The sequence below is a fragment of the Neoarius graeffei genome, chromosome 17 (genome assembly GCF_027579695.1).
Source record: "Neoarius graeffei isolate fNeoGra1 chromosome 17, fNeoGra1.pri, whole genome shotgun sequence".
In the NCBI taxonomy this organism is placed as follows: Eukaryota; Metazoa; Chordata; class Actinopteri; order Siluriformes; family Ariidae; genus Neoarius; species Neoarius graeffei.
Window position 1 is genome coordinate 1,162,997 of NC_083585.1, and position 25,920 is coordinate 1,188,916.

At 40.5% G+C, this 25,920-nt stretch overlaps 1 non-coding gene across 1 annotated transcript; it reads left to right on the plus strand.

Moving 5' to 3' along the window:
* Positions 1 to 20,700: 20,700 nt before the first annotated feature.
* trnaq-uug (transfer RNA glutamine (anticodon UUG)) lies at positions 20,701 to 20,772 on the plus strand. The gene has a single exon. It is a non-coding gene; the product is annotated as a tRNA-Gln (tRNA).
* The last annotated feature ends 5,148 nt before the right edge of the window (positions 20,773 to 25,920 follow it).

The window sequence follows — 25,920 nt, forward strand, 5'->3', positions numbered from 1 at the left end:
AAAAGTATCCAAGTGGGCAGAAATTCCTCAAAAAAAACATCAGAAGGGACTCTATACCACCTGTGAATACAAGGCACCCACTCATCTGATTGTTTTTTTTTTTGCTTTTCAATTTTTTTAAATATTATGCAGTACTGGCGGCACGGTGGTTAGCGCTGTCGCCTCACAGCAAGAAGGTCCGGGTTCGAGCCCTGTGGCCGGCGAGGGCCTTTCTGTGTGGAGTTTGCATGTTCTCCCCGTATCCTCATGGGTTTCCTCCAGGTGCTCCAGTTTCCCACACAGTCCAAAGATATGCAGGTTAGGTTAACTGGAGACTCTAAATTGACCGTAGGTGTGAGTGTGAATGGTTGTCTGTGTCTATGTGTCAGCCCTGTGATGACCTGGCGACTTGTCCAGGGTGTACCCAGCCTTTCGCCTGTAGTCAGCTGGGATAGGCTCCAGCTTGCCTGCGACCCTGTAGAACAGGATAAAGCGGCTACAGATAATGAGATGAGATTATGCAGCACATGAGCTGTCAAGGCTCAGGCTCTCAAGGCCAGGGCTCTTGAGGCCAAGGCTGTCAAGGCCAAGGCTTTAGAAAAAGTGGTGTAAGTGGACAGAGAACCTACAAAAACCTTCAGAAAGGGTTCTACACACCCCTGCACAGTTTTAGCCCACTATGAATATGATTTTTTTTCAGAAAATCAAATTTTTTTCCCCAGCACATGCTACTGATGCAAGTACCAATACTGAGAAGTCCAATTGGCCAAAGTGGCCAGAAAAAAAGTGGTTCATGTTGACAGAAAACTCACAAAAAACATCATCGTCATTAAATAAATCCCAGCTCACATAAGTCGGGAAGTTCAGCATACTTGCTGACCAAGTATGTACAGTACTTACGTACTTACTTACTTGGGCCCTTTGCCCCGATCGGAGCGTAGGCCATTGATGATGTTCCTCCATTGCACTCGTCTTTTCGCCTTCTTCCTTAGGTCGTGCCATCTGTTGTCTATACTCCTCATCTCCTCCTCTGTGTCCCTCTCCAGCTGTTTTTTGGCCTTCCTCTCTTTCTTCTGCCCTGTGGATTCCAGGTGCAATGCTGGATCTTGGCTTCCTGAGTGTGTGCCCTATCCAGGACCATTTCCTCTTGAGGATCTGGCTTCCAACTTGGTTTTATCCTGCTCTATCCCACAGCTCCAGGTTGCTGATCTTGTCTGACCACTTGATTTTCAAGATTCTTCTCAGACAAGTGTTTATGAAGGTTTGTATCCTGTGCTGTGTTGCTTTTGTTGTTCTCCATGTCTCAGATCCATAGAGCAGTACTGACTTGACATTAGAATTGAAGATCCGGAGTTTGGTGGCTACTCATATCATGCTAGTGGCCCAGACATTCTTCAGCATTATGAAGGTTGCTCTTGCTTTCCCTATCCTGGCTGTTACATCTCTATCCATGCCCCCTTGACGGTCTACTACGCTTCCGAAGTACACAAAGGACTCAGCCTCCTTCAAGTCTTCTCCTCCGTTTGTGACTGGTGTGCTGTTTGTAGTGTTAATCTTCATGAGTTCAGTCTTCTTTTTGCTGATTTTGAGTCCTGTACTTACTGATGTTGTGTCCAGATGAGTTGTTTTATCTTGCATCTGTTTGTGGTTGTGTGAGAGGAGTACCACTCACCCGGAAACTGAAATTTTTTTTAAATGTTTTTAGAACGTTCGCATAGAATTGTTCGTGAACATGAAATGAATATTGCATGAGCATTACATGAACAAAGAATGAGGACAGGTAAAGTTCATATGCGAACATTATATGAACATTATACAAATGTTCACAAACATCATATGAACAGGTGAAGCAGAACATTCTATGAACATTTGTAGCAGGTGTCCATCCAGCCACACCAGGGAGCTGCTATTCACAGGGGATCTGGATATTTACATACAGGCAGTGGGCCTACAATTTTTATGATTGTATTAGAGGCTTACTCTCCAATATTGAGAACTAAAAATGATGTAAAACAAACTTTATGAATGTTTTAAAATTCAATGTTTTATTCCAATAATGACTTGCAAACAATACGCCGGATAAACATAAACATTACTAAATCTCCGCTTGAAACAAAACAAACTCTACACCAATCTTTTCAAGTAGACATCTACATACAATTAATAATACAACATCATATTTAAGAGCAAAACTGAACAGTTTTAACACAAACACATTACAATCAATACATTTCCTGAGAAAATTCATATGAAAAAATGCTGTAAGTTTTTATGACAAAGAGTTAAAGACTCAGTATGGCATTAGGCAGATTCAACACAATGCAACTGAACACGCGCGTCATTTTTAAGAGCAAAACTGTGAACAGTTTTAACACAAACACATTACAATCAATAAATTTCCTGAGAAAATTCATATGATGAAAAATTACATCATACAAAAAAACAAAATTAATAATTAAAATTAATGTTTAATCTCCAGAGAAAAAGTTTCTCCAGAAGTCAAATTCAATTTTATCAAAAATATTGTATAATGCAAATCAAATGCATGCTGCTAATCTGCCCGAAAGCTTTGATATTATAAAAAAAAGTCGTTCTACAGATAATATGACAAAACAGGCATGTATCACAAAAATAAACTTTACAAGATTGCCACTAAAGTGACCAATATCCCCCGCCGCAAGTCATCAGAAACTCTTAAGTCAAGGTTGAGATTTTTTCAAAGTTAAATTTTACCAAGTTTTTCTCAAAAAAGCTTGAAGTTACAAAGAAACAACTAAAGCAATATTATTACCTTTTTTGCAAAATTACAAATTGTTTAAAACCAATAAATATTTCAAGCATAAGCACATTCTGAAAAACTTTAACCAGACGGACGGCTGGCCCCTATTTCTATATATGTCCCCCCGCTCCTTTTCAGAGAAAAGGTGGTGGGACAAAAAAATTTAGATACAATATCTAAAAATAAAAAGGCCTCTGAATAAATTTAATAATGTGTGTAAAAAAAAACAAAGTACAAGTTAATAATATATAAAGGAACACACATCCTATTAGAAAAAATGTTACGGTTTCTCAAACCTGTAATCTGGGTCATCATCAGAGTCATTTGAGTAACCCACTTCCAGTTCTACCTCTTCAGATTCAGAAGAATTCTGACTAGAAAGCAGTACGTGACACACTGATGTCTGAACTTAAAACGAGAAAAATGTAGCCCACACTACACACTACTTAGAGATTTAACCTGAAAGATAGCAGATGTACAAACAACCCAAAAACATGTCTTTGCTAGTGCAACATGGGGGCATAAAACACTGCATAAATATCTATATTCCTGACATTTGATCATGCCAATAAAAATATATCCTCAGTACTATGTTATATAACTGCACATTTTAACTAAGTAATTGCTATCATGCAATGTTTATACAACCCCGATTCCAAAAAAGTTGGGACAAAGTACAAATTGGAAATAAAAACGGAATGCAATAATTTACAAATCTCAAAAACTGATATTGTATTCACAATAGAACATAGAGAACATATCAAATGTCGAAAGTGAGACATTTTGAAATTTCATGCCAAATATTGGCTCATTTGAAATTTCATGACAGCAACACATCTCAAAAAAGTTGGGACAGGGGCAATAAGAGGCTAGAAAAGTTAAAGGTACAATAAAGGAACAGCTGGAGGACGAAATTGCAACTCATTAGGTCAATTGGCAATAGGTCATTAACATGACCGGGTATAAAAAGAGCATCTTGGAGTGGCAGCGGCTCTCAGAAGTAAAGCTGGGAAGAGGATCACCAATCCCCCTAATTCTGCGCCGACAAATAGTGGAGCAATATCAGAAAGGAGTTCGACAGTGTAAAATTGCCAAGAGTTTGAACATGTCATCATCTACAGTGCATAATATCATCAAAAGATTCAGAGAATCTGGAAGAATCTCTGTGCGTAAGGGTCAAGGCCAGAAAACCATACTGGGTGCCCGTGATCTTCGGGCCCTTAGACGGCACTGCATCACATACAGGCATGCTTCTGTATTGGAAATCACAAAATGGGCTCAGGAATATTTCCAGGGAACATTATCTGTGAACACAATTCACTGTGCCATCCGCCGTTGCCAGCTAAAACTCTGTAGTTCAACGAAGAAGCCGTATCTAAACATGATCCAGAAGCACAGACGTCTTCTCTGGGCCAAGGCTCATTTAAAATTGACTGTGGCAAAGTGGAAAACTGTTCTGTGGTCAGACGAATCAAAATTTGAAGTTCTTTATGGAAATCAGGGACGCCGTGTCATTCGGACTAAAGAGGAGAAGGACGACCCAAGTTATTATCAGCGCTCAGTTCAGAAGCCTGCATCTCTGATGGTATGGGGTTGCATTAGTGCGTGTGGCATGGGCAGCTTACACATCTGGAAAGACACCATCAATGCTGAAAGGTATATCCAGGTTCTAGAGCAACATATGCTCCCATCCAGATGATGTCTCTTTCAGGGAAGACCTTGCATTTTCCAACATGACAATGCCAAACCACATACTGCATCAATTACAACATCATGGCTGCATAGAAGAAGGGTCCGGGTACTGAACTGGCCAGCCTGCAGTCCAGATCTTTCACCAATAGAAAACATTTAGCGCATCATAAAACGGAAGATATGACAAAGAAGACCTAAGACAGTTGAGCAACTAGAATCCTACATTAGACAAGAATGGGTTAACATTCCTATCCCTAAACTTGAGCAACTTGTCTCCTCAGTCCCCAGACGTTTACAGACTGTTGTAAAGAGAAAAGGGTGTGTCTCACAGTGGTAAACATGGCCTTGTCCCAACTTTTTTGAGATGTGTTGTTGTTATGAAATTTAAAATCACCTAATTTTTCTCTTTAAATGATACATTTCCTCAGTTTAAACATCTGATATGTCATCTATGTTCTATTCTGAATAAAATATGGAATTTTGAAATTTCCACATCATTGCATTCCGTTTTTATTTACAATTTGTACTTTGTCCCAACTTTTTTGGAATCGGGGTTGTACAATCAAATTATGTTTTATCGCAAATGCCATGCAATATTCAAGTCTAAAAATGGTTTTGACACTATATTATCAAACCATGACTAGTCAGAAGTACATAACAAGCATGCATCAATCCAAGCAGTGTTTGGGCACAAGTTTCATCTTCATTTTCCTGATAAAGCCTTCAAAGCAGTGACAGATTTGCAAAATAAATAAAGCATGCAAATGATAAAATACTCATGCATAATTAAGGCCTGCAAAGGCTATTGTAATACCAGAATGGATAAAAACATGGACAAAATTTTAATTCTAAAGGCCTGTCAAAAAAATTACTTGTTTCCAGTCACTCGCCCGACCCTGCCTAAATATCCCGACCCTAAGTTTTAAGTCTGGGAGCATGAAATTTCAAGTCGAGCCATACTCAGTTCGATGTCAGCAAAAGTAGAGGAATTTTGCAAATCAACATCATGCTAGCTGAAAACAAGCATGCAAATACATGTACTTCAGAAACTATCACATAACAATTTTGTGGGCAATGTTGCAAGAAAACACATTAAAAAGTTTATTTGACAAAAAAATCTGAAAATATATATATATTTTTTTAATTTCCGACCGTCCGCCCCTGAATTTTTTTGAGGCTGTGACAGGAAACACACAATATTTTTGATAGGCCTTAATTAAAGGACTGCAATTTTTATCCATATGATATTTTACATTTCAGCTGGCTAATATTACTATTATTAGGCAAATGGGAGCAGGCCCTATACGGTAGATATAACTAGTCTGCCAAAAATGGCACTTTATCATATATACTAGAATCTATATCATACACAGTGAAACCTGTCATTCAAGATCACTACTTTCTCCACAAAAATGTGGTCTTCGTTTTTCAAGACAGATGGTTTTAAGATACATGGATAATTTATAAATAGGAACTGTTATCTTAAAACAGGGGTGGCACGGTGGTGTAGTGGTTAGCGCTGTCACCTCACAGCAAGAAGGTCCGGGTTTGAGCCCCGTGGCCGGCGAGGGCCTTTCTGTGCGGAGTTTGCATGTTCTCCCCGTGTCCGCATGGGTTTCCTCCGGGTGCTCCGGTTTCCCCCACAGTCCGAAGACATGCAGGTTAGGTTAACTGGTGACTCTAAATTGACCGTAGGTGTGAATGGGTGTCTGTGTGTCAGCCCTGTGATGACCTGGCGACTTGTCCAGGGTGTACCCTGCCTTTCGCCCGTAGTCAGCTGGGATAGGCTCCAGCTTGCCTGTGACCCTGTAGAACAGGATAAAGCGGCTAGAGATAATGAGATGAGATCTTAAAACAGGTGGTCTTACAATCAAATGTCAGCCAGCCTTAGGCTTAATTCAAATTTCAAATTATGAATGCATTAAATATCTAGTAGGGCATATTTTGTTTTTTTTTGCCATTACTTTATCATTTTCACTGTATTCTGAAAATTTTCTAAAACTCCATAAAAAATTTCTATATTATAGGTCACAAACAGATTCATGAGTTAAATTTTTTACCTGCTTGGACAGTGGACGTTAAGTCTATATATAGGGGATTACTACAGATTAGGCCTAATTTGTCAAATTTATGGAATTATATTTAATAAGACAGGTATTAAAATGCAAAAATGTGCATGGTTTTAGACTTACTGACTACACATTTGTATGGTAAAATATATAGTAAAACCAGGGGGAACACGCTTGCCTGTCTACTATACGCCTAAATAGCGCTTTATATTCTTTTATGTTTGGAGAATGTAGTTTCTCAATATATATGGAGAAAAGAAACAGCATTTCATGTCATTTATCTCATATTTTGGCCTAAAATTCCAAATGCTACTTGTAACCATACACATAGAAGCATCATAATTTTGATATTTATAAAAACTATTTGTATTTATAACATGCCTATATAGAACACGTCTAAGTACAACACGTCTGAACAGCATACCGTCTGTTAAGTGGGGCTAATTTTGAGCGTGTCTATTTAGACGATTTGCGGCAATAACCCTCCTTGGCGAAAACCTGTCATTGAAATAGGCGAAAACCTCCCAGCAGAAAACAAAGGAGGAAGTCGACCATAACAATGGCGAGTCAGGGAGGTTTTCGATCATAATTTTAACTGTTGAGCAAACAAACCTTCCATCTGTTGTTGACAGACAACAGGGACATTTTCGACTTTTGTGAAATTAGTAAATGTCAGATAAACAAAATCCCAGGCCGGGACCTTTTGAAATCTTTTGAAGATTATTGCCAATGTTAAAGTAATTAGCCAACTGGATAACATGATATGTAGTAAAATGTTTATGCTTGTTTATGCCTACATGCAATTAGGCAATTCACATACGTTTAGTAAATTATATAAAATATTATTTACAAGTATGAATAAATATAAATATAGTAAATAAATAGTCCCAACAGCTTAAATTGCGAATAAACAATAATAGTTAATCACATGATTATTGCAATGATTGATTTATAAAAGGCATCTTGAAAGATTTATATCCGTAAGCTACTTACTGTATTTACACTTAAAAATATAAGGAATATAAGATATCTTTACACTTATAACTCAAAGCAGTTAGGCCGATTTATCTGCTAAATATCTCTGGGTTGTGAAAAGATCTTTAAAAATGCAAGTCTTAAATTTAATCTTATTTTTTATATAATTGCCAGAGGCCAGGGTAGGTAAGTAGGTTATTATTTTCACATTTTTAGTTACGTATGGTGACAGTAAGTAAGTTAAGTCAAAATATGTATGATTTCTGTGTTAAAATATAAACTATAGTATAAAACATAGGCAAGTATCAAAAAACTCCTAAATAATATACACCCGGACAGTTGCAGCTTTTTAGTAGGCCTAAAAGACAAAAGTGACGAGTGTAGGACAAAATGCTCACTTATGGAACTGGAAATATTATGATCTTCCAAATAACGACTGATTAGGACAAATACTTACCTTAACATTATACCAAAGATGCAAAAATATACATTTAAAATTTTATTATACATTTAAAATATTATCATATAAATTAATAAATAGTGAAGTGGCTCATGCAGCTTTCCAGCACTGTTTATTGTTAGATTAGAATACTTCTTTTTATACTAATTTTAATATATTTAATTTTTTGATTTATTTTTGTAATTTTATTGAATAAAATCATTATTGTCTTCACAGTAATAAAATATTTCATGATCATAAAATGCTATGTTGTTATCTTTTATTCAGTGAATTGCATTGGTACATACTCAATCTTGTCCCCCTACAGTACATATTTAATGTTCTGAAAATAATTCAAATTATTCAAACAATAGTTTAATGATGGAATAAAAAAAAGAAATAATTATAGTATGTTCATCGCCCTGTTACAAAAGAAAGTTCTGCTATTGTTTATGTAAAAGGTACTTGCACTGTTAATTACCCTTATTAAGCTTGGCCTTGATTAAACCATCTCCTAATTCTTGTTTGTACAAGCTGTTGGTCAGTGGATGCTTGACAAACAAATCCAACTTAATTACAATTGCTCACAGACTGTATAGGCACTGGATAACAAAATGGACCAATGAAATTCTTTCACCACAGAAGAATGAGTTGTACAAGTCAATTCCTGTTGGCCAGTTAGGGTTTGGGAGTCTAAGGGAATCATGTGAAATTAATTAATTTATTTTCATTTGATTCAACTTTAGTGAAATAAACCTTCTATAATGCTATTGCATTCATTATTAAATTTTGAGTCACAATTTACATAGTTTGCTAAAATAATTTGGCCTAAATAAATTTACAAGGAACACGTACATTTTAGAAATATTGGCATATGTTAAAAGAATAATCTCTAATGCTATTGCTTTCATTCTTAAATTTTTACTGTCACAGTTTAAATAGTTTGGCAAAATAATTAGGCCAAAATAATAAATTTACAGGGAATATTTTGTCTCTTTAAAATATTGGCCTATTTTAAAATAATAATTATTAGAATATGCCAGTCAGTATAATAAAAACAATTATTTTTATAGATTTTATAAAAAGGACCAAATAAGTATGTTTTTTGGTATATTGGTGACCACTGGGATTTTTAACATAAAGATGCAACAAAATTATGCCACAAGCTATTAGTCCCTTAATTGATCAAGGATTTATAGATCTGCTCAGATTGGGGAGGGGAGTGGGTTCGACTGATGTGGGAGGATTTCAACTGATTTACTCAATTAACGCCTGAGATTAATTAGTTGAAAACCCCCTCGTGTCAGGCAAAAACCCCACAAAGTGAGTAGAAAACCTCCCTGTGAGGTTTCCGATGGAAGGTTTTGGACAGGGGAGGTTTTCACCGGATCCGATTTAGACTCGCGTCCTTCACGGAATAAACCATTACAAATTGCATGGCCCGGCAGTGGTATAAAGCTGTTTGGAGAGTAATTGTTCCTAAAATCTCCTCACATGGAGTCTCTGGCATGCTTCTCACACTTTTGGGGCATGCCTCAGGAAGCATTTGTTGCTTCATTGTTCAATGAGAGCAGTTGGGTATAAGGTGGTGAAAAGTGCATTTTCAGGACAGATGCAAGCTTTTCACCAGCAGGTTTAAGAATACAAGCAGGTAAGCATCATATTTTCACTTTGTAAAAGCTATCTAAGCTGACTTTGCACACAAGCGAGAGTTAGAATTTCATAGTGGATGGTGGGAATATGACAAGCCTGTTGAAAAATGTGAGTTGGAGATCCTGAGGTCAGTCAGCAATTCAAGAAATAAAGCCAAGCAAAGTGAAAGGAATCTGTGTTAGCTAACCTTCAGAGCTCATCAGAGGAGCATATCAGCAGAAAAGTAGTGTACAGTTAGTTGATTTGGTCATTGTTGCAAACAGTGCCAAGGTTGTGGGTTTAATCCAAATACTGACTGTTTTCACAGATGTGCTGCTTTGAATGTGGCGAAAGAAATTTGATCTTGACTTGGCTGAAAGTGCAGATGATTCAGATGGTTTGCAAGATGACAAGAAAGGTTTTCTCTGTAAAATCTGAGTAAGGTAGCAGTTTTGGAGAACGTGGGCATCAATCCCACTACCTCTCACATGCTAAGCAAGTTCTCTACCACTTGAGCTAACTCCCCTGCTGTGGTTTACGGTTTGTCCAACTAACTACGGCAAGCCCCCCAAACTGCCCTTCCTGGCCTGCTTGTTGCTCTCTGGAACCATGCCTGAGTTTCCATTGGTTCGTGCAAAACGTGCACACTTCTAAAACAATATTTTCAACTTTTACAAACAAACTATAACTCTAGAAAACTCTTTAATGGTCTTTCTAGTTTCATAACACAATTTCTTAATATTAGTATGCTGATAATGCTGATGCTGAGTGTTTTAAATATTTCCTCAATTGCACTTTTTTTTTAACAAAACCTCTATCATCTTTTCAAAGTTAAAGCTCGAATCCCCGGAGCTCCATGCGCTGCATTCGGACGAGGAGTCCGTTCCCAGGAGGTTCTAATCCTACTGGGGTTTTATCCCGGGGTTTTGTACCAGGCAGCAGATTCATTGTATTATATTTACTTTTCAAAATTATATTATTTTTCCAATATGTTTTTTTGTATTCTTGTCTCAGCAATGGTGAAATCGAATTTGCAAATAAAATCACTGCCCTGACTCTACTCATCAGGCCAGAGCTATTCTCTTTCTGTGTCTGTTTTGTACAACATAAGGAAAAGTATAGTAACTATAATGATAAAGAAATAAAACAAGAGTCTGGCTATGATATAAGGAAATTCTACAACCCAGAAACAGATGGGCTTTTAGGCAGTGCCTCAATCTATATATTACAGATTTCCGGGGAGAGGAATGTTAATGAGTTCAGCTTATTTTTGCAGGCTTTGCTCTGGTAGAGCTGCACATTTTTGGTGGTAAAATGTTAGAAATATCGAGCTTTTTGCATGGAAACCACACACACACGCCCAAAGCGATGTCTCTCTTCAAAAGGATCCAGCTGTTGGGGGCGGAGTCTAGCTGTGTTTACCTTTCTGGATTTTAATAATTGGAAGTGGTATATTTAAAGCCATTGAGTGGAGTAAGTTATTGGTTTTCAGTCTTTTGGTTAAGGTCAAGTATAGTGTTTGTTTTTATTGCTTTAATATTTCATGTGTTCTCTAACTGAGGATTTTTTTATTAAACAGTTTTTTAGTATAGGGAATAGTTCCTTGTTCTAAAAACAATGAAGAGGTTTTCTTATTTGATGTGCTTTTTAAATAAAGGTGATGAATGAACTTTCTAAAGTAATGAGTGGGAATAGAGCTTTTTCTGTTTTATCTGTTCACATGGTATTATAGTAGATCTAGGAATTGTCTTGTTAAAAAAAAGTAAAGAAAAAAAATTATTTCTTTGCTGGGCCTTTCTTTTCCCCATGTTCAACAAGCAACTGGACTGTTAGTCTGCAGTAATTCTTTCCCCTACTTTCTCCTTAGACAGATCACACAACACCCCACCCCTTTTTCCTTTTCTTTCTTTCTTTCTCTCTCTCTCTCTGCCTGTGTGCAATGGCTAGTAAAGGTGGAAGAGATTGGCCCAGGCCACCTTACCCTATACCAGCTTTCTGCACCTCCAGTACAATGTCACTAACCTGACCCAGTGCTAAGTCTGGGCTGCCAACTCTCACGCAATGAGCGTGTGAGACACGCATTTGATTGTCTTCACATGCCATACCTCTGATGTCATACCTGTGTGGTGTTATTGGCGTAATTATGAACTTATATAAAGTTTCTTAATTGTTTTAGCCTGTAAGTGTTGTAAAAATATTTAATGCCATATTGAGAGCTGTGTACTAGGCATGCTAAATCATTATAGGCCTACTGCCATGCCACAGCCTCTATCTTCCCCAACAAGCAGCATGGGAGAGCACCTTCTTAGCACACGTTTATTAAGGTGCATTTTTAGTTTGTTTACTGTATGTTATCATACTTTATGACTTTATTTGAAGCCATACTGGAAATGTTGTAAAATAAAGCAAGTAAAAGATAAAATTACAAATGCAAGAAGAGCCATTAGCCACCATACCTATTGTTTATTTACAGGGTATTTATTTGTAATTATTTATGATGTATGTAATTGCTCAGTTAAAGTAAATAAAGCATGGTCACCTGTAATATAAAAGAACTTGAACTTGTGAATAATTAAAAAAAAAGACAGAGAACAATATACTGAGGAGACAGGGTTTCAAAGAGGGCAAGACAGGTAGAGAATATTTGTCAGATAACAGGCCCTGACGAATGCTCTATTACTAATAAGAAACATTGATAAGAAATAAATTAATAAGAAATATATTAATATAGCTTATTTAAGTATGACCAAAATTTTTAAGCCCAACTTTGTGTGCACATTCCCACCTATGGCCAAGGTTCAGCTTTTTGTGTTTCAATACTGTTCAAACTTAATCATTTTAATGTTTCTTGTAGCACATGCACATTTTGCTTACTGTTTAAGCATTTTATTTGTTCTTTTGCTGTTGATATTTTTCCCCATGCCAATCTTCTGCTGAACCCAGTGGTGGGGAAAGCCCTTAAATGCATAATGAATAGTCAGTGAGGGACAATCTTATTTTTGCAACAGTTATTAAAAACTTAACATTTAGTTTCAATTCAGAAGGTGTTTAGGCTTAGCTGATGAAATATTTTCAAACATGAACTTGCCTTTAAATCTGAAACACAGGTCTATATGGCTACAGGAACATTGGCATTCATCTGTAGTTTTCTCGTGTGGGGGCTTTTAAGCCAAAACTTGGTGCTTTTGTTGGCCACAAGCTGAAGGCCTGGCAAGTCAGGGTGTGTAAGAATGTAGGTATGGCACAGCAGGCCACTCCAAAAATCCACCAGAATGCAGGAACATCTACTAAATCCAAAATCTCAACCCCCCGCCCCCCCCCCCCCCCCCCATTATCCATCTCCAGCTAGACAACCCACAAACAAAACACCAGAATGCAGGGGGACAAGTGAATATCAAACTGAATACAAAATTCCCACTTACCCACTTGCCCTCTTCCCCAGTGGTGGGGAAAGCCCTTAAATGCATAATGAATAGTCAGCGAGGGACCATCTTATTTTTGCAACAGTTATTAAAAACTTAACATTTAGTTTCAATTCAGAAGGTGTTTAGGTGTAGCTGATGAAATATTTTCAAACATTTACTTGCCTTTAAATCTGAAACACAGGTCTATATGGCTACAGGAACATTGGCAGTCATCTGTAGTTTTCTAGTGTGGGGGCTTTTAAGCCAAAACTTAAAAGCCAGAAAAATTTTGCCGTCGACCCCCCCCCCCCAAAAAAAAAAAAATCTCACTCCAAGGAGTTTTGAAAAGTTGGCAGCCCTGGTTAAGTGTAACTGAGATTTTGAGTGGTCGAAGGTGCTGTGTTTAGATTGCAGTCTTTTTTGGTGGTGTGGGTTTGAATCCCACTTCTGATATTTGTTATTGTGGGTTATTAATGGGCCATGGGTTTCATGGTCTGTGTCTGGTGAAAGCTTGTAAGGAGTTTTGCAGCATGTGAGTGAAAATGGAAGCTTCATGCTAGCATGCCTTTATAAAAATACGCTTGAAAACTTTTGGAATAGAATGCTTCGAGAGTATTTGGAGTTCTAATGCAATAAATAAAATTAGATCAGATTTAAATGCTTAGCCTGTAAAAAATTGCATGCTTGGAATATTCAGATTTTTAAAGGTCCCATGGCATGAAATTTTCACTTTCTGAGGTTTTTTAACGTTAAAATGAGTTCCTCTGACCTTAAGTCACCCCAGTGGCTAGAAATTTCATAATGTGTAAACCAATCTATGCCCAACATTTGAGAATGGCGCGTCAAAACAGCGCGTTGATAAACTCTTCCCTTTACTACGTCAGCAAGGGAGATGATCCCCATGCCCCCCCTCTGGATTCCCACCCACTGTATGGATTGCCCGCCCAGTTGTAGTGAGGAGACCATAGAGGACACAACAACATGGCATCACCTAAGCGAGCGAAACATGGAAATTGCGCTGTACATGGATGTGACAACACAGAAAAGAGTTTGTTTTTACTGCCGAAAGGAGAGCCCCTGAAGACGCAGTGGCTTAATTTTATTTACTTCAATAATACACTGTCGAGTCTACCTAAGACGGTGTATGTTTGTTGGAAGCATTTTCTTGAGGAATGTTTCCACAACTTGCGACAGTACAGGGCAGGTTTTGCACATCAACTGTCACTGAAGCCTGGGTCCGTACCAAGCATCCCTGCCGCATCAGCCACAAACACCGAACAAGTAAGTGTATAACTGTTAAGTCGTTTTGCCATGTTTTAGAATCGGTGCCACATTAGCCTTGCAATGGCTACATTAGCTGTGCAGCTAACCGCTTCCTGCAGTTAGCCAGGTACTCTGCGCTACAAAACCAAAAAGCATGCAGCATGCTCTGTTAAACTGAGTTTAGTCTGGAAATTGACTGTAACTTATGAGCTTATGTTTTGCCGTGTTTTAAAATCGGTGCCACGTTAGCCTTGCAATGGCTACATTAGCTGTGCAGCTAACTGCTTCCTGCAGTTAGCCAGGTACTCTGCGCTACAAAACCAAAACGCATGCAGCATGCTCTGTTATAATAGCCAATCAAAACAGTTTTTACAAAGACACCCACATTCTTTTTTTTAAGTCACTCGTTCATTTTATTTGTTTGTTTGTTCAGTAAAAACCCAAACATTTGTTGAATTTATTTTATTTCCTCGCATCGCACCTTAATGACGTCAGCGTGTGGTATTTTTCCCTTCGCGGTTTGTTCCTTCTCTCTCGCCATAGTTGTTTAGTTGGCCATGCCAATATTATTATAATTCAGTCAGAGACCACAACACGCGTGTCCCGTTGGTACTGGTGTACCTTTTATTATTGAACTCCACCTTCCGGTCCCCCAGGTTACAATACAAAGGTTCCCCCTTAGTATACCTAACACTACATCCCCCTTTCTGACTAGGAGATGCTGTTAATGAGCAGACAGAATAAACATAAAGCTCTTACTGATGTTAAGAATCTCAACAAAAAGTTATACACTTCCTCTGACTATTTTACCTTAAATCATTACTCAAACAGGGGCGGCACGGTGGTGTAGTGGTTAGTGCTGTCGCCTCACAGCAAGAAGGTCCTGGGTTTGAGCCCCGTGGCCGGCGAGGGCCTTTCTGTGTGGAGTTTGTATGTTGTCCGTGTGGGTTTCCTCCGGGTGCTCCGGTTTCCCCCACAGTCCAAAGACATGCAGGTTAGGTTAACTGGTGACTCTAAATTGACCATGAGTGTGAATGGTTGTCTGTGTCTATGTGTCAGCCCTGTGATGACCTGGCGACTTGTCCAGGGTGTACCCTGCCTTTCGCCCGTAGTCAGCTGGGATAGGCTCCAGCTTGCATGCGACCCTGTAGAAGGATAAAGCGGCTTGAGATAATGAGATGAGATTACTCAAACATAACCCATTTTAAAATGCATTAAACTTCCATTTATCTCAATTAAGTAACATTTTACTGATAATGCCCTTAACCTACTGCTATTAACTGTATTATAACATCTAATTCAAATGTCAAAATGGTCCTCACCATAAATGTAAACATTCTTTTACCTTTTTGTAAACATAAATCTGAAATAAATCATCAGGTTGAAAGTAAACACATTCAACATCATCAACTGTCAACATAAACACTTTTTTTTTACAAACAATTCTTTTCATTTCTTTTCCTGTTTTCCTCTTTTTTTTTTTTCAAACCTCCAGCCTAAGTGCAAACATAGTCCTTCAGGTACACGGGAGGTACTCTGACTCTGGTGGCGACACGTCTTCCTGTTGGCAGTGTCTGCTGACCAGAATCACCCCCAGACGCTGGCGCGGCAGGTGTGTTCACGCCTGCTGGTGTGTCTTCTCCCTGTGTGCCTGACAATAGAATTGTGGGAGCTGCTGGTGCTGTAGGGGTGAGTGACAAATGGTATCGGTTCCGTCGCAGAGTGCCCCTTGGTGTCTCGATCATATAGGACCGTGGTGTGCCCACATGAGACACCACGGTGCCCCTCTCCAGGATGTCTTTGACCCAGACGTGGTCACCTTCCTGCAGGGGTGGCATGTTGTGTGCTCTGTGGCGACTATTGTAGTTCTCTTTCTGCTTCTTTTTGTATCTCAGTTCAGTTCTCCTCAGATTGTCCATGTCAGTCCAGACTGGTTTAAGCTGGGATGGGATGACAGGGACAGGTGTTCGAATTTTTCTGCCCATGAGGAGCTCGGCGGGACTGTGTCCATTTGCAAGAGGAGCGGCATGGTAGGCCATGAGAGCAAGGTAAGGATCACTGGACTTCTTTAGAAGTGCTTTGATTGTCCTAATGGCCCGCTCCGCCTCCCTGTTGCTCTGAGGGAAGTGGGGACTGGACGTCACATGGTTGAAGCCCCACTCTTGTGTGAATTTCCTGAAGTGCTCAGATGCAAATTGTGGCCCATTGTCTGAGCGCACCATGTCTGGTATGCCATGACGCGCGAAGATGGATTTGAATTGCTCTATCACGGCCTCAGATGTGGTATGGGTGAGTTTGGCTACTTCAAAAAATCTTGAAAAATAGTCCACAATGACAAGGTAATGTCTATTGCTATCTGTCTGAAACAGGTCTGCACCGACAGTGGACCATGGTCTTACCGGAAAGTCTGTGGGTTGCAGCGTTTCTTTGAAGTTGACTCTCTCACGGCTGCATGTGTCACAGCTCTCAATCAGTTGTGTCAGGTCTTTGCTGAGGCCTGGCCACCAAACGGACTGCTTGGCCCTCTCCCTACATTTTGTGATTCCCAAGTGGCCCTCGTGCAGTTTCTGTAGAATGTCTGCTCTAAGCGATGCTGGGATTACTATTCTACAGCCGTAGAGTAGCAGACCGTCATGAACTGTCAGCTCACCTGAGAAGGGCAGATAGGGCTGGAATGCTGGTTGGATGGAGAATTTATCCGGCCAGCCCTCCTTGCAGTATGTTTTCAGTGTGTGGAGTAGAGTGTCTTTGTCCTGATGTGTCTGTATTTCTTCAAGTCTCCTTTCTGTTGCAGGCAGGTTTGCAACGACAGAGTTCACATACAAATTCACCTCTTCCTCCTGCAGTCCATCAGCTGTGCTACGCACTGGTGCTCTGGAGAGCACATCAGCGGTGGCAATGCTCTTGCCTGGCACATGTGAGATGGTGTAAGAGAATCTCATGAGCCGCATACGTAGGCACTGTATGCGAGGTGGCAGTTCGTCCAGACTCTTTGAGCTTAACAAGGGAACTAAGGGCTTGTGATCTGTTTCTACATGGAATTCTTTCCCTATCAGGAACTCAGCAAACCTCTCGCAGGCCCAGGTAGTAGCTAAAGCTTCCTTTTCAATTTGAGCGTACCACTGTTCGGTGTTGCTCAGGGCTCTTGAAGCGTACGCTACCGGCTTCCAGTCTGCTCCATTTTTTCGCTGTAGAAGAACGGCCCCCATGCCATAAGACGATGAATCCGCTGAGACGAGCGTGTCTGCATTCGGGTCATATAGGGCGAGACCCGGCGGTGTTGTCAGCTCTTCCTTGATTTTGTCGAAGGCTTGTTGCTGCTGGGGCCCTCAGGCCCACATGTTGGACTTCCTCAACAGGTCTCGGAGAGGACGCGTTTTCTCTGCTAGATGAGGCAGGAATTTACCCAGGTGGTTGGTCATTCCCAGGAAGTGCCTAACCTCACTGACATTGCTGGGCTCTGCCATGACTTTCACAGCACCCACCTTGTCAGGGTCGGCACTGACTCCAGTGGCATCAATGACTTGTCCCAGGAACTTTATCCTGCTCTTTGTGAATTCACACTTGTCATTGAGTGTCACTCCGGCCTCCTGCAGTCGCATCAATGCCTTCCTCAGCCTCTCGTCGTGCTCTTTCTGTGTCGCACCCCAGATGAGCACGTCGTCCATCTGACACAGAACACCTTCCAGTCCTTCCAGGGTGCGAGACATGCGCTTTTGGAAGTGTTCTGGGGCAGAAGAGATTCCAAAACACAGGCGATTGTAGCAATACCGCCCAAACGGTGTGATGAACGTGGTGAGGAGAGAGGACTCTTTGGAGAGCGGAATCTGCCAGAATCCTGATTTGGCGTCAAGTTTTGAGAAAACCCTGGCGCCGGCAAGCTGTCTTAATGTGTGTTCGACGGACGGCAAAGGATGTTTCTCCCTCAACACTGACTTGTTCAGCTCTGTGAGGTCTGTACAGATTCTGACTTTCCCTGAGCTCTTGGGCACCACGACCATGGGCGCACACCATGCTGTAGGCTCCTCCACCTTCGAAATCACTCCTTGCTGCTCCATACGGCTCAGCTCCTCTTTGACCTTTGGCATGAGAGGGAGCGATATGCGACATGGTGTGGAGAGGGAAAAAGGCTTTGCACCTGGCTTCAGTACAATGGTGTACTCCCCCTCCATTTTCCCTAGTCCAGAGAAAAGCTTTGGGAACTCTCTTTTCACAGTCTCTGTGCTGTCTAGGCTGATGTTGTTTACTCTGGTGACCAGCTGAAGTGTCATGGCAGCTGCTCCACTGAGGAGTGGTGTGCATAGTCCTTCCACGACATACACCTCCTCACGTGTGCTATGCTTGCTGTTGCTGAGGGTGGCTGCGAATTTTCCTTTCAGCTTTAAAGGTATCCCTCCTGGACCATAGAGAATCTTTGTTGCTCTGACCAGCTTGCTGAACTGGCCTTGGACGTACAATTGTTCTGGGACTGCTGTAACATCAGCTCCAGTGTCTATTTTAAACATTGTCTTGTGGTTGTCCACTTTCACTTCAGTCATCCATGGACTGGCCTCTGCATTCTCGGACACAGAGCCTAAAAACGCAACATCCTTGTCGCTGTTCTCATCGCAGTACTCAGCCACAGTGGCTACATTCACTCCTTGTCTCTTTTTTGTTTTGCACACTCGAGCATAATGTCCTTTCTTTTTGCATTGGTTACACACAGCGTCTTTCACTGGGCATTGCTGAGGATGATGCCCTCGAGGGTCTCCGCATCTTGTGCACTGTGAATGTTAATCCTGACTTGTCTTTTGAGACGTCTGTTTACTCTTTTGCTGCTTCTTCCTGAAGCCCGCGGTGCTGGCGCTGCGTGATTGCACACTGTCTACCTGCGTATTGCATGTTTCTGCTTTAAAGTTCGTATTCAGCATTGCAAGCTGCTTTTTGACACTTTCACTCTGTCATGCTTTGTCAATTGCCGTCTCTAGCGTTAGTCTAGAGTCCAGTTGCAATTGTTCTGACAACTTCTTGTCTCTCAGTCCCACGACAAGACGATCCCTCACCATTTCATTGTGCAAAGCACCGTATCCGCAGTGTTCTGCGAGGCAATGCAGTGTGGTGTAAAAGCTGTCTACAGACTCGCCAACTTCTTGTTGTGTCATATTGAATCTTGCCCTCTTGATTATAACATTCCTGCGAGCTATAAAGTGACCATCCAATTTGTTTTTAACTGTCTCATATTCCTTTGCCTCTGCAGGAGTTAGGTGCAGGGAAAGTAAAATGTCCTCCGCTTCTTCCCCCATCGAGTAAATCAATGCATTCACCTGATTTTCCTCATCTTCTTCCTCTAATCCAGAAGCGATGTGAAATCTTTCAAATCTTTTGATCCATTTCGTCCAGTCTTCCACCTTGAAGGAAAACTTCTCGGGAAGAGAAACTCGGTAATGAGCCATGCTGCCGCCGTGTCGGGTATGCTAATTTCTCATCTAGCATAGAGGGTTCACTTCCTCGTTGATGCGAGCGACTTGTGTGAAAAGTGCACTCCAAAACAACACGCTCTACCTATCTAAACACTGGTACACTACAACTTATTAAACATATTAAGCGTCTGACTTATCTTCTGACACCATGTTTAGTTGGCCGTGCCAATATTATTATAATTCAGTCAGAGACCACAACGCGCGTGTCCCGTTGGTACTGGTGTACCTTTTATTATTGAACTCCCCCTTCCGGTCCCCCAGGTAACAATACAAAGGTTCCCCCTTAGTATACCTAACACTACAATAGTAAGACACCCCCATCCGCTTGTTCTGACCCACTGGAGGTAGCGTCACAGTGCTGTTAGCCAATCAGAGGTAACACATTTACATGTCATGAATATTAATGATAAAACCCGCCCCTACCCTCTACCCTTCCCCGCCTCCATGCTTCTCATTAGCAAAATGATGCACTGGGAAAAGGGCTGAAATGGGGCTTTCTCCCAGGAGGCTATATCTACATGCCGAGGGTTCATTTCGAGAAAGGCTGCAGATATAACATCCAGAAAGCTCCACAAGCCCGTTTAAAGCATCAACAAACCACCATGCCATGGGTCCTTTAAATTCTATTCAGATAAATTTTTATTTATTTTTTTTTCAGTTTGTTGTGAATATCTGCCACATATTACAATATCAGTAGGTATTTTATATTTTTAGATGTAAAAATATAAAGTTTTAGTTTGTGGAACGACATGCGACCTTTGACCTGGATTTTCATGTGGTTACAATATCAATTGCCTGTTGACATTGATTGATAAACTACAAAACTAGAAATTAATACAAACAACAATGAATGATTAACCATGTAGCCAGCAGTTCAGGGTTCCTTTAATTTTTTTTCCAACAGGTTGACGATTTCAGGTAAAACCTTCAATCGTGTTTATGTGCTGCTGGAATTTCATTATGTCCTTCAAAGGTTTGACAGTGAAAACAACACTTTTAGCTGTGTCTTGGTTCTATGGTGTAATGGTTAGCAGCCTGGACTTTGACTCCAGTGATCTGAGTTCAAATCTCAGTGGAACCTCTGAAGCCTTTGTTTGTGGCTTCTGAATGCACAGGCTGTCTCAACTGTATGCTCCGTTTGGTCAAGCAAGCTGTCACATCCCAAACCCTTTGTTTCCGTTAAAGTGCCAGTCTTCTGAAAGTTATATTACCCCTGGGAATTATACCTGATAAAACTAGACATGTTTGATAGTTTGCTGTCTAAATTGTATTTTAATACGAGACCAGGAACATGTTCTGTTTATTTGGTAAAGTTTGACTCTTTGAGTCCACCATTACATGAACGCGTTCCTGGTAAGTTACTGTTCGTTCAAAGAAGTGACATCACACACACACATCACATTATCTCTAGCCGCTTTATCCTTCTACAGGGTCACAGGCAAGCTGGAGCCTATCCCAGCTGACTACGGGCGAAAGGCGGGGTACACCCTGGACAAGTCGCCAGGTCATCACAGGGCCGACACATAGACACAGACAACCATTCACACTCACATTCACACCTACGGTCAATTTAGAGTCACCAGTTAACCTAACCTGCATGTCTTTGGACTGTGGGGGAAACCGGAGCACCCGGAGGAAACCCACACGGACAACATGCAAACTCCGCACAGAAAGGCCCTCGCCAGCCCCGGGGCTCGAACCCAGGACCTTCTTGCTGTGAGGCGACAGCACTAACCACTACACCACCGTGCCACCCCAAGAAGTGACATCATATGCGAAATGCTTAAAAGTTCGTTGGCATCTCTGGCTTTGTCTGTTTTGCAAATTGGAGCACGTTTTTAAAGATTTTTTTTATTTATTCTGCAACAAAACTAAAACCAAAGCATGCCTCCTAAGGGGTGTGTCCTTCAAGGCTGTTCAAGTGTCGCCGTTAAAAAAAAAGCAGAATTTTGATCCATTGTAGCCCAAAAGTCAGCAGGACACTTGCGGAATGAATGGGTTTGAATTGTACCAACAAAGAGAGGTAACTTCAAGCCGACAGGACGGTTTGGTGTCTGCTCCATACATTTTGAAAAAGATACATTTGTGAGGCAGATTCACATAGAAGGATTTGAGCGATGTCTGGTACATGGAGCAGTTCCTACGATCTGGAAACAAAAGTCAGATGTGCCATCCCAAAGAGCTCACTGCACAGTAAGTGTCAAGCTTGTGTTTAGCCTGTCGCTCTGGGTGAGGATAAGCAGGGTGGCGGTCTTCTTTTGGTCACCATACATGTCAACCTATACGGAATGTCCGTATTTTATACGGATTTGATTCAATAAACGTAGTATACGGGCGTACAAATAAAGTTATACGGATTCTTTAAAAAAACTTCAATATTTATTTAGAGCTATAATCAATTCCCATGATGATAAAAGAGCACATAACATTTACAAACGTACTGTACACCACAGAAAGCACAGACAGCCAGTAAAGAGTCTTATGAAATCGCGCGTTTTGTGGTAGCGAGACTTCGTTCCACTTCTGATCATGCGCACACCGCATTGCGAGAATCCCGCCAACCGTGAAGTAACATTTTGTTTGAAACGTGTATTTCCACCTGAGCGACTTTCAATAGCGACTGAAAAGATTCTGAATGGGCACTCCGGCAAAGAAATTCAAAACACAATACAGCGGTAGGTTTCTCCCTGTGTAAAGTCAAACTGGTTTTTAATGGTGTTTGTTTACATTTGGGAAACACAGGGGAAAAAATGTGTTTAGAAAACTGGAAAAAAAAAGTGTGTGTTTGAAAGTGAGATCACTACAACTCAGCTGATTGGCTGGAACGAGCATTGCCAGTCAGCTGATTGTCAATTCCAGCTGGGCTCGCTGCAGCTGAGTGTGAGCTGCAAACTGAAGGCTCGTAGGTGTGTTAATCAGCTGATTAGTTGTGGGGTGGTGGGAGACTAGTAAGAGTTACTTTAAAACTGTTGTGCTTCTGACCTACTTGAGCTAACACTGTGCAAATGTGGCATTTGGGAAACTGGAGAGGCAGCCAGTAAGCATTTGTATTTTGTTCTGCTTTATTTAATGTTGAAATTTATTGTGCTGCATCTCTGTGTTTGTATTTGCTTTGACAATGCATGGCCGTGCAACAGTGTTGGGTGTTGGGCTTTCTATTTGAATACACGCAGTGTAGTGTTTGTACTCCATTGTTGGCATCTTATTGTGTGGTTAAGTATAAACCTGGGCCGGGCCAGGCCCGACCCTTACCAATTTGACACCCTAGGCAAGATTTTAAGTGGCGCCCCCTCCCCAACACCAGTTAAAGCCACTGATAGTGTATCTATACTAACAAGAAATGGAATAGCTTTGTCTTAAAACATTCTTTTATTTAAACAAAAAAATTGCATGTTCAAAATACTTAATTAAAGGCATTAAATAAAGAAATTGCACATTCAAAATAGGCGGCATGGTGGTGTAGTGGTTAGCGCTGTCGCCTCACAGCAAGAAGGTCCTGGGTTTGAGCCCCGGGGCCGGCAAGGGCCTTTCTGTGTGGAGTTTGCATGTTCTCCCCGTGTCCGCGTGGGTTTCCTCCGGGTGCTCCGGTTTCCCCCAAAGACATGCAGGTTAGGTTAACTGGTGACTCTAAATTGACTGTGAGTGTGAATGGTTGTCTATGTGTCAGCCCTGTGATGACCTGGTGACTTGTCCAGGGTGTACCCTGCCTTTCACCCGTAGTCAGCTGGGATAGGCTCCAGCTTGCCTGCGGCCCTGTAGAAGGATAAAGCGGCTAGAGATAATGAGATGAGACGTTCAAAATATTTAATACTGAATTAAAGAAACAAATACAAAATATGAACTGAATATATGAAACAATATAAATGGCTTACATAAAGTATTACATTTACAGTACTCCCAAAATAAAAAATTTAAACAAGTGTTGTAATTCGTAAATGCAATATAAATAAGGCATTGCACAAAATAAGATATTAAAGAAACCAGTGTGCATGAAAAATACAAGGATTTAAATAAAAATAAAAAATATATAAAATTGTGATATTAAAAAGACCTCTAGTGGTGTTTTTTGGTACTGCCTTCAACTTCAACTATTGAAAAACTAAATGTAGAACAGGGGGGAAAAACTGTTGATATGTAACTATATGTGTATATGTTGATATTGAATATAGTACAAGGGGAATACTAGTTTACTATATGTTGATATGTTGTGCTGCTTTCCTATTTTTTTTTCTCAGCACTTTGATGTCTGTCCTGTCTCTGTCCATGTATGGGAGAGTGAAAAACTTAATTTCAGTTCCTTTGTATGACTGGTGCATGTGAGGAAATTGACAATAAAAGTTGAACTTGAACAACACCAGCGCGTCCTCAATCTCACATAACCTGCTACAGCTTTACCCTCCTAGTCTTTCTTGCAGCAAAGTCATCTACAACATCATATGATAACTGATTTGAGACCACATGGTTGATGCTTATAATGGCAAGTCCACTGAGGCGGTGCACTCTTTATTATGCAAATTATATTAGTAATTCATACTGTATATTAGTAATGGTAGGCTATCAATTGTATTGTCTAATTGTTTATTACAGTGAAATGCAAATTAGCAGAAGGCAAAGAATTAGTTAACTGCAGTATAATATAGCATGTGAGAATGCCAAGTTATGCTCTAACATTAATTATGTACACTGATATAATGTTATCCATTGCTTTGCTGCATAGCCTAGAAAACAAGTGGTTAATGATGTTATCAATCATGGTTTTGCAACAGAAAAATAATATTGACATCACCTTTACTGAGTGTGACATTACCTCTGTCTTTGTCGCGTTTTTCCTCCTCTTCTTTCCTTTTCTTTCTCCCCTGGGCTCCTGACAATTTTGGACGTTTTGACATTTTTTCAGCTTGCATTAAAGCACAACCATCCTCCCCAAGTAGTAGTCTAGCATAGGTAAAGCCTGGTCGGACAAGAGGGGGCGCCTTGGGAAAGTAACAGGTCTATTAATAATAATAATAATAATAATGCAAATTATATTAGTAATTCATACTGTATATTAGTAATGGTAATAATAATAATAATTATTATTATTATTATTTACTGAATTCCTCACCACCCGCTCGGTGAGTTGCTTTTGTGTCTTCTTCCTTTACAGGAGAGAAAGTGTGCCATTTATGCTATTTGTAAAGAGAACACATCTGAGTGCTTGTTTCGTTTCCCTGCAGTCTTGACGCACTGAGATTGTTTCTTGTTTTCAACGCGTTTATTATATTTTCCTCCAGGAAGCTCTTCGCAACATGGTTGCTTGAATGAGCTGCTAAACTGTCATTTTAATGAGAACACAGATCAACAAAGCAACTTTGTTTTATTAAAAAAAAAAAACGTGCCAGGCACCATTGGAATATCTCGCTGTGAAACGTGTTCGGTGCATAAAAGACCTTTACTTCAGCCCAGACTGCTCAACGACACCGACAGACTGCTCCAAGTGCAGCCATATTCAAAACAAGCAACAGATCTATGTCAGTTATCTATGTTATGCAAAAACACTCTTTAGCCAACAACACTTAGGCTATTACATGGCCAAAACAGAGAATAGCCGCGGATGCGCACTTGCGCACCCGAAGACACACTATAGACAGGGCGAACCACTGTTGAGCGCTTATTGTTTCATGATTAACAACCACCACCCCACCACACTTTTTTTGACAAATCGCACCATGACTACATGCTTTGCTGTACAATTAAATTAGGCTAAGACATTATAATGCTGACTTGTTTTCAGAATAGTGGAAGTCATAATTTTTCTCCCCCTGTTTCTGCGCCTCTGGATGGATGCAGTGCCCTTAGCATTTGCCTATATTGCCTATGCCACGGGCCGGCTCTGAACTGGGCACAGATTCCTTCATTGCAATATTTATCTGCATTATATGGTATTGGTAGTTGCAGTGGATTTGTGGGCTACTTAACGCAGCTGTGAATGGCCAGATTGAGCGTACTGCTATGGCTTGTGTGATTGTATTGGTTCTTCTGGTAGTTTATTTCCTTGTGACTTTAATGTGTATACTAAGTAGTTAAATCTTATTTTTCTAAAGTCATATTTAAGTGTTATCTGGTTTGTAGTTTAAAATATTTATTCTCATATGTCTATTTTGGGGTGGCACAGTGGTGTAGTGGTTAGCGCTGTCACCTCACAGCAAGAAGGTCCTGGGTTCGAGCCCTGGGGCTGGCGAGGGCCTTT